The sequence below is a fragment of the Leptonychotes weddellii genome, chromosome 5 (genome assembly GCF_054177405.1).
Source record: "Leptonychotes weddellii isolate Sample4059 chromosome 5, ASM5417740v2, whole genome shotgun sequence".
NCBI lineage: Eukaryota > Metazoa > Chordata > Mammalia > Carnivora > Phocidae > Leptonychotes > Leptonychotes weddellii.
Window position 1 is genome coordinate 61,941,991 of NC_138373.1, and position 10,654 is coordinate 61,952,644.

The window sequence follows — 10,654 nt, forward strand, 5'->3', positions numbered from 1 at the left end:
CATGGAGCACTGGGTATTACACGCAAACAATGAATCATGGAACACTACATCAAAAACTAATGATGTAATGTATGGTGATTAACATAACATAATAAAAGAAAAAAATAAATGGGTTTCCTGATCTCTTATTTTTTGGTTTTCAAATTATTCATAATGAGAATTTGAGGAAGAACAATTGGTTGATTCCTCAAACTATTCCACCTGGTAATGGAAGTGTAATGTTTCCATCTATACATTCTATGATACTGAGTTGAAATTCCTAAATTAGTGGCATCACAGATGGAGGCCTGTGTTAGTCAGTTTAGGCTGCTATAACAAAATACCACAGATTGGGTGACATACACAACAGAAATTTATTTCTAATGATTCTGAAGGCTGAGCAGTCTGAGATCAGGGTTCCAGCATGGTCAGTTCTTCTGAGAGCCTTCTTCCTGGTTTGCAGATTATCCTCAAATGATGGAAAATAGAGAAAGGAAGTAGTCTCTCTCCTGTCTCTCGTATCTCATGTGCCTAATGATTTAATTACCTCTCAAGGGCCCCGTCTCCAAGGACCATCATACTGGAGATTAGGGTTTCAACAGATGAATATTGGTCCATAGCAGGGCCTTTTCTCCCTTCTGTGAACTGTACTTTCAAATTGTGACAGAAATAACAGTTGATGTTCTTTGTAATCCTTTACCAAATCCAGGGCATAATTTTAAATGATGCCCTATGCTATTATCAAATTAATCTTAATTTGATATGGTATAATATTTTATTTATTTATTTATTTATTTATTTATTATTTATAAGACTAATTATTTGAGAGAGAGTGTGAACGAGGGGTGGGAGGGCAGAGGGAGAGGGAGAAACAGACTTCCCCTTGAGCAGGGACCCTGATGCAAGGGCTTGATCCCAGGATCCCAAGATCATGACCTGAGCTGAAGGCAGACACTTAACTGACTGAACCACCCAGGTGCCTCATATTTTATGCATTTTAAGTATTCTCTCTTGCCTATAAAAAATTCTAAATTTGATTTTTCTAAAGATGACTCCTTTTAATACACATTTTGAATGTTTAAGGAGTATTCACTCTCCTAAAGCGAAGCCTCTAGTTTACTTCGTTTCTTTATATACTTATTTTATTTTTAAAAGATTTTATTTATTAATTTGAGAGAGAGAGAGAAAGCATGAGTGAGGGGAGGGGGCAGAGGGAGAGAGAGAATCTCAAGCAGACTCCCTGCTGCCCAGGGAGCCCGACTTGGGGCTTGATCTCATGAACCATGAAATCATGTTTACTTATTTGGTTCCCTTGATATATGTTGCACATTTCTACTTCTCCTATCTTTATTTATGATTTTGCTGTTTTTTTCTAATAAAACTCTATCCATTCTTTAAGGCTCAGCTGATTTCTATCCTCTTCCTTTCTCTTCTCAGTGCCTAAACATTTATCATATTTCTCTATATCACTATTTTGACATGTGGAATAGAAAAAAATATAATTGATATTTAGGAACTGTGGACTACTTCCATGTTATTTAACATTATCTTTGTACATTTCATGTTTGGTTTATCTAGCATCAAACTTAATGAAGTTTGTCTTCTGTCATATACTTTTTGTGTTACAAGATTGAAGAATCTTGTGTTATTACCCTGAGACTTCATTGATTACAATGGATTCTCATTATGTTGTTTTCCTTTTTTTTTTTTTTTAAGATTTTATTTATTTATTTGCCAGAGAGAGAGAGAGAGCACAAGCAGTGGGGAGTGGTAGGAAGAGGGAGAAGCAGGCTCCCTGCTGAGCAAGGAGCCCAATGCAGGACTCGATCCCAGGATCCTGGGATCATGACCTGAGCTGAAGGCAGTCGCTTAACCAACTGAGCCACCCAGGCACCCCTATGTTGCTTTCCTTTTAAGTAGCATTTTAGTTAACCTTTTGGTTATTTGATTCAGGTGGAAAACTTAATCGATTGCTGGATCTTCACATAGACTTTAATGACTTAGCAGCAGCAACCAAAGCAGTTTTCTCTTAGCATCTCAGAGTCCTCTTATATGCAATGTTATAAGGAGGCACATACTGACATCAATCCAGTTTTGTCACTTACTAGATGCATAGTTTTGATCAAGTTATAGAACCTTTCTAAGACTCAATTTATTTATTTGAAAATGGTGACAATATCTTTTTTGAGGGTTATTTTGAGGATTAAGAGAATGGTAAAGTAGCATAGTGACATAACGGGACTTTAATAAAATGGTAACTATATTTATCATAAGCATTTGTTCCTTGAGTACTGTCTCCTCGTTATGTTCACTAGTTCTCACACATACAGCAGTGAGTTATATCAGCATAGAGGTATAGTTTTAGCCATTTGTAATACCTTTACATTTTTTCCTTTTTCTTCATGGTAGAAACTGCTTACTCCCTGAGGAAGCGATTAGATGTCATGTTGAAAATATTTGAAAAACAGTCAAATATGTTGGAGAGGTAAGCTTTTAAAATAACTCCTTTTCTTAATTATGAAAATGAGTAGACATGTATTTTAGAAAAATTGGAAACATAAATAAGACCACTGTTAAAAAAAACTTTAGTGTTCTTATGTCAATTTTTGTGATATTGTAATTTTAAAATTATAATCATGCAGAATATAAAATTGTATAGCCACAATGGAAAACAGTATGTCAGTTTCTCAGAAAATTAAAAATGTAATTACCATATGATCCAGTAATTTCATTTCTGGTTAGATACCCTGCAAAATTGAAATCAGGGTCTCAAAGACACTGTTTACTGTAGCCTTATTTACAATAGCAAAGGGTGGAAGCAACCCAAGTGTCCAAAACCAGATAAATAGATAAATAAAATGTGATACATACATACAATGGAATATTATTTAGTATTAAAAAGGAAGGAAATTCTGACATATGGTACAACATGAATGAACCTTGAAGATTTTATGCTAAGTAAAATAAAGCAGTCACAAGAAGACAAAGTTATATGATTTCATTTATATGAGGTACCTAGAATAGTCACTGTGAATTACCCACAGTTCTTTCAGGTGACTAAGATTAAATTAGTAAAAAACTTGCATGTTGAAAAAGTATGTCTTGTAGAATGAAATCACAAATCAACTTTTATCTGGACACTTTTGGTTCATTTATATTTGCTAATTGAAGCTTATTTCCCCCCTGCTCCTGGATAAAAACTAGGGTAAATCATGACTTTTTTGATTACTCTCAGATAATAATTAATTTAAATTTAATTTAGAAGCACTGTCCTAATTGGGAAATTAAAATTCCTTGTCAAATATTACAGTCAATATTTTAATTTTTATTCTAAGTTAAAATGTCCTTTTCCTCCTACCTAGTATACCAGCTGAAAACTGCTAGGGGTTATGATTGGCTTTTCTCTTTCATTACCTCCTTTCCAACTAACTAGTTGTAGTTTCTGTTCTCCATGTGTTTGGGAAGAGAGGGAATAAAGGTATAAGGTATACAGGAAAAGTCTTACTTGACTGTCACTGGCTTCCTTCTCCATAACTACAGATAACACCAAATTTTTAAGTATTCTCCTTAAAGTGCCTCTCACTAGGCTTGAGATCAGGGCAAGCATATCCTTCTGTCCCTTAAGGGTTTGTATATGGCTCAAGGCACCCAATAGCTCTCTGCAGAGTAATACTCTTTCTAAATCTTCTTTCCTGACCCTTTTTATACTGTCCATATCAATGAAAGGTTTTAGTGCTCTTTCTTGGCTGCCTCCTTTTTTTTTTTTTTAAGTGCTAATGGTCATCTGCCTCACCCATTACTTTGGCATGTGATATTGGGAACTTAGGGTCTCCATTGATGCCTCCTTATACAACTTGTTACAGTTACATCCTTGAAAATTCTGTTAAAATAAAGATAGGGTGTGACAAAAGGCTTAGTGCAGTTTTAAGATTTAATAACCTCAGAACTAGGAGGGAGGGAAGATGGTGGAAGAGTAGGGCACCCGCATTTCATCTGGTACCTTGAATTAGCTAGATAGCTATCAAATCATTCTGAGCACCTGTGAATTCAACCTGAGATGTAAGAAAAGGATTGCTGCAATTCTACAAATAGAAAAGTGACCACTTTTTGCAAGGTAGGAGGTGTGGAGATGTGAATCTGAGGGGATATATTGGAAGATAAATCATGGGGGGAGAGAGCCTCTGTCAGCAGGCTACCAGAAAGTGATATAGCAGTGGAGCACAAAATCGGAACTTTTAGAAGTCTGCCCCTGTGAGGAATGACCCTGCCTGAAATGTGTTCAGGTGGTGAAGTGGGGTGGAATCCTAGGTGGGACAGTGTGGTCTCAGGATCCCCAGGGTCTCATAAAGAAAGGGGAGGCCTAAATGTGGCAGAGTTTCCAAGCATTGGAGCAGGGAAGCCGGCTACAATTAGTGAGCCCCCGAGTGGCCTCTCAGCTAGATGTTGCCATAAACTGCGAACCACAGCACTGTTGGGGACTGCTGTCAGAGTAGGGGCCCTGCAAGTGACAACCACTGTGAAATCCAGCTCTTTCCCCCCTGGAGGAGCAGTGGGAGTGCATGCACAATTGGGCAAATGCTCCCTGAGAAGGGGCCCAGCAAGCAGCAGGGTGGTGGTGAGACACCCCTGCCTCCCCTGGGAGGACTGGTGTGGGTGTGCACCACAGGAGTCTGGGGAGTTTGGCCCACATGAAAGGGATTGACTGCCTTTCCCCGAGGGTGCACTGAGGAGTGGGGGCCAGGACCTTTCAGCTCCAGGACTGGAGATTGGGGCACCACCATTTTTTACTTTTTTTTTCATCCTCTAAAGTAGTACAAAAAGCCTTCAGGGAACAAAAGCCACATAGTACAACCCAAAGCAGCATACACTGAGCCCAGGCCCCTGGCAAGAGGCAGTGCAACTCTGCCCAGGCAAAGACACCTGAGAATCAGTGCAACAGGCCCCTCCCCCAGAAGACCAGCAGGATCCTCAGGCAAATACCAAGTTTAAAATTCCTGTGCTAGGGGAAAATAGTATAAAGAATTGGAGATTTTTTCACATGAGTCTTTAGTCTTTCGGTTTAAATTTTTCTTTTTCTTTTCCTTTTCAACTAGTTTCTTATTTTATCAACTCTTTGTTTTTAAGTCTTTTTTTAATTTTCATTTTTACATTTACATTTTATAGATATATTCTTCATTTTTGGCTTCTGTTCACTGTATTCAATTTTATTTTTGTATATATATATATATATAAATTTTGCTTTCTTTACAATTTTGGGATTTAGTGTCTTCTAACAGACCAAAATACACCCAGGACCAAGTGGATTACCCGGTTTTGTCCACCTGTGAGATTATATTCTCTCTTTTCTCCCTTTTTTTTTCTTTTCTTTTTTGGTTTCTGATCTCTTGGATTTGTCTAGTGTGTACTTCTCTTGGGTCGTGGTTGATATTTTTGATTTTGTTCTCTCGTTCATCTATTTCTGCTCTGGGCAAAATGACTAGAAGGAGGAATTCATAACAAAACAAAGAACCAGAGGTAATACTCTCTGCCACAAATCTAATCGATATGGATATAAGTAAACTGTCAGAGCCGGAATTCAGGATAATGATTATAAAGTTACTACCTGGGCTTGAAAAAAGCATAAAAGACACCAGAGAATCTCTTAGTGCAGATATAAAATCTAATCAGGCTGAAATTTAAAATGGCTTAACTGATATGCAGTCTAAAATGGATGTTCTAACAACTAGGGTAAATGAAGCAGAAGAGTCAGTGACATAGAAGACAAGTTGATGGAAAGGAAGGAAGCTGAGGAAAAGAGAGAAGAACAACTAATAGACCATGAGGGGAGGCTTCAAGAAATCAGCAATACCATAAAGCAAAATAATTATTGGGGTCCCAGAGGAAGAAGAAAGAGAGAGAGAAGGTATATTTGAGCAAATCATGGCTGAGAACTTCCCTAATTTGGGGAAGGAAACAGGTATTCAAGTCCAGGAGGTAGAGAGAACTCCCTCAAAATGAATAAAAATAGTTTAAGACCCCGACATAAAATAGTGAAGCTTGCACATTTTGGAGATAAAGAGAAAATCCTGAAAGCAGCTCAAGACAAAAACTCTTTAACCTATAGGGGTAGGAACTGGCAGCAGACCTATCTACAGAGACCTGACAGGCCAGAAAGGGCTGGCATGATATATTCAGGGTACTAAATGAGAAAAACACACAGACAAGAATACTTTATCCAGCGTCTATCATTCAGAATGGAAGGAGAGATAAAGAGCTTCCAGGACAAACAGAAACTAAAAGAATCTGTGATCACTAAAACCAGCCCTGTGAGAAATATTAAGGGAGGTCCTGTAAGTGAAGCGAGAGTCCGAGAGTAACAGTAACCAGAAAGAAACAGAGATAATCTATAGAAACAGGGACTTTACAGGTAATACAATAGCACTAAATTCATATCCTTCAATAGTTACTCTGAACGTAAATGGGCTAAATGCTCCAAACAAAAGACACGGTATCAGTTTGGATAAGCAAGACCTACCTATATGCTGTCCACAAGAGACTCATTTTAGACCTAAAGACACCTCCAGATTGAAAGTGAGGGGGTGGAAAAACCATTTATCATGCTAAAGGGCATCAAAAGAAAGTTGGGGTGGCAATCCTTATATCAGACAAATTAGATTTTAAACCAAAGACTGTAATAAGAGATGACACAATGACACTATGGTATAGTGCCATAATTAAAGGGTCTATCCTACAAGAATCTAACAATTATAAATATTTATGCTCTTTAACTTGGGAGCAGCCAATTATATAAACCAATTAATAATAAAATTAAAGAAAAACATAAATAATAATACAATAATATAAGGGGACTTCACCCCACTCACAGCAACAAGGGCTTTGAATGACACCCTGGAAGAACAACAAGGAAACAAGGGCTTTGAATGACACCCTGGGCCAAATGGACTTCACAGATATATACAGAGCATTCCATCCTAAAACAACAGAATTCACATTCTTCTTGAGTGGACATGGAACATTCTCCAGAATAGATCACATCCTAGGTCACAAATCAGGTCTTAGCTGATACCAAAACATTGGGATTATTCCCTGCATATTTTCAGATCACAAATGCATTGAAACTTGAACTCAATCACAAGAGAAAATTTAGAAGGAACTCAAACATTTGGAGAATAAAGAGCATCCTACTAATGAATGAATGGGTCAAGGAGGAAATTAAAGAAGAATTACAAAAATTCAAGGAAAGAAATGAAAATGAAAACACAACTGTTCAAAACCTTTGGGATACAGCAAAGGCGGTCCTAAGAGGGAAGTACATAGCAATACAAGCCTTTCTCAAAGAATTGGAAAACACTTAAATGCACAAGCTAAACTTACACCTAAAGGAGCTGGAGAAAGAACAGCAAATAGAGCCTAAACCAAGCAGATGGAGAGAAATAATAAAGATTAGAACTTTGAAATCAATGAAATAGAAACCAAAAGAACAGAACAGATCAATGAAACTAGAAGCTGGTTCTTTGAAAGAATTAATAAGATCAATAAACCTCTATCCATACCTACCAAAAGGAAAAGAGAAAGGACCCAAATAAATAAAATTATGAATGAAAGAGGAGAGATCATGACCAACACCAAAACTGAAAAAGGAAGAAATAGAAAATCTGAACAGACCCATAACCAGCAAGGAAATTGAAGCAGTAATAAAAAAACTCCCAATAAACAAGAGTCCAGGCCTGGATGGCTTTCCAGGGGAATTCTACCAAACATTTAAGAAAGAACTAATACTTTTTCTTTTTTTAATTTTTAAAATTTTTTGTTTAAATTAAATTTTATTTTATTATGTTAGTCCCCATACAGTACATCATTAGTTTTTGATGTAGTGTTCCATGATTCATTGTTTTCGAATAACACCCAGTGCTTCATGCAGTACATGCCCTCCTTAATACCCATCACTGGGCTAACCCATCCCCCCAACCTCTCCCCTCTAAAATCCTCAGTTTGTTTCTCAGAGTCCATAGTCTCTAGTGGTTCATCTCCCCCTCCGATCCCCCCCCTTTGTTTTTCCCTTCCTTCTCCTAATGTCCTCCATGCTATTGCCTATGTTACACGAATAAGTGAAACCATATGATAATTGACTCTCTCTGCTTGACTTATTTCACTTAGCATAATCTCCTCCAGTCCCATCCATGTTGATGTAAAAATTGGGTATTCATCCTTTCTGATGGTTGAGTAGTATCTCATTGTATATATGGACCACATCTTCTTTATCCATCCAGCTGTTGAAGGGCATCTCAGCTCTTTCCACAGTTTGGCTATTGCGGACATTGCTGCTATGAACACTGGGGTGCATATGGCCCTTCTTTTCACTACATCTGTGCCTTTGGGGTAAATACCCAGGAGTGCAATTGCTGGGCCATAGAGTAGCTCTATTTTTAATTTTTTGAGGAACTTCCACACTGTTTTCCAAAGCGGCTGTACCAACTTGCATTTCTACCAACAGTGTAAGAGGGTTCCCCTTTCTCCACAACCTCTCCAACATTTGTTGTTTCTTGCCTTGTCAATTTTTGCCATTCTTACTGCTGTAAGGTGGTATCTCAATGTGGTTTTGACTTGAATTTCCCTGATGGCTAATGATGATGGACATTTTTTCATGTGTCTGTTAGCCATTTGTATGTCTTCTTTTTAAAAGTGTTCATGTCTTCTGCTCATTTTTGGACTTGATTATTTGTTTTTTGGGTGTTGAGTTTGAGAAGTTCTTTATAGATCTTGGAAATCAGCCCTTTGTCTGTAGTGTCATTGCAAATATCTTCTCCCATTCTGTGGGTTGCCTCTTTGTTTTGCTGTTTCCTTGGCTGTGCAGAAGCTTTTTATCTTGATGAAGTCCCAAAAGTTCATTTTTGCTTTTGTTTCACTAGCCTTTGGAGATGTATCTTGAAAGAAGTTGCTGTAGCCGATGTCAAAGAAGTTACTGCCTATGTTCTCCTCTAGGATTTTGATGGATTCCTGTCTCACATTGAGGTCTTTCATCCGTTTTGAGTTTATCTTTGTGAATGGTGTTAGAGAATGGTCGAGTTTCATTCTTCTGTATAAAGCTGTCCAATTTTCCCAGCACCATTTATTGAAGAGACTGTCTTTTTTCCATTCATGTTTTTTCCTGCTTTGTCAAAGATTATTTGACCATAGAGTTGAGGGTCCATATCTGGGCTCTCTATGCTGTTCCATTGGTCTATATGTCTGTTTTTGTGCCAGTACCATGCTGTCTTGGTGATCACTGCTTTGTAATATAGCTTGAAATGGAGCAACATGATGCCCCCAACTTTGTTTTTCTTTTTCAACATTTCCTTGGCAATTCTGGATCTTTTCTGATTCCATACAAATTTTGGGCTTGTTTGTTCCAGCACTTTGAAAAATGTCCTGGGAATTTTGATTGGGATGGCATTGAAGGTATAGATTGCTCTGGGTAGCAGAGACATTTTAACAATGTTTATTCTTCTGATCCATGAGCATGGAATATTTTTCCATCTTTTTGTGTCTTCTTCAGTTTCTTTCATGAGTGTTCTGTAGTTCCTAGAGTATAAATCCTTTACATCTTTGGTTAGGTTTATTCCGAGGTATCATATGGTTTTTGGTGCTCTTGTAAATGGAATCGTTTCTTTAATTTCTCTTTCTACAGTTGCGTTGTTAGTGTATAAGAAAGCAACTGATTTCTGTGCATTGATTTTGTATCCTGCCACATTACTGAATTGCTGGATGAGTTCTAGTAATTTGGGGTGGAGTCTTTTGGATTTTCCACATAAAGTATCATGTCATTTGCGAAGAGAGAGAGTTTGACTTCTTCTTTGCCAATTTGAATACCTTTTGTTTCTTTTTGTTGTCTGATTGCTGTTGCTAGGACGTCTAGTACAATGTTGAACAATAGTGACCAGAGTGGGCATCCTTGTTGTGTTTCTGATCTTAAGGGAAAGGCTCTCAGCTTTTTCCCATTGAGGATGATATTCAATGTGGGTTTTTCATTGATGGTTTTTATGAACTTGAGGAATGTTCCCTCTATCCCTATACTCTGAAGAGTTTTAATCAGGAATGGATGCTGTATTTTGTCAAAAAAAATTTTTTTTTTTGCATCAATTGAGAGGAACATATGGTTCTTCTCTCTCCTCTTATTAATGTGTTCTATCACAATGAGTGATTTGTTAATGTTGAACCACCCTTGAATCCTGGGTATAAATCCCACTTGGCCGTGGTGGATGATTCTTTTAATGTATTGTTGGGTCCTATTAGCTAGGATTTTGTTGAGGATTTTGGAATCCATATTCATCAGGGATATTGGTCTGAAATTCTCCTTTTTGATGGAGTCTTTGCCTGGTTTGGGGATTAAGGTAATGCTGGCCTCATACAGTGAGTCTGGAAGCTTTCCTTCTGTTTCTATTTTTTTGAAACAGCTTCAGGAGAATAGGTATTATTTCTTCTTTGAATGTTTGGTAGAATTCCCCGGGGAATCCATCAGGCCCTGGACTCTTGTTTTTTGGGGAGGTTTTTGATCACTGCTTTAATCTCGTTATTCATGTGCATTTCTTCCTGTTTCAGTCTTGGTAGTTTATAGGTGTCCAGGAAGGCATCCATTCCTTCCAGGTTGCTCAATTTATTGGCATATAGTTGTTGATAATAATTTCTAATAATTGTT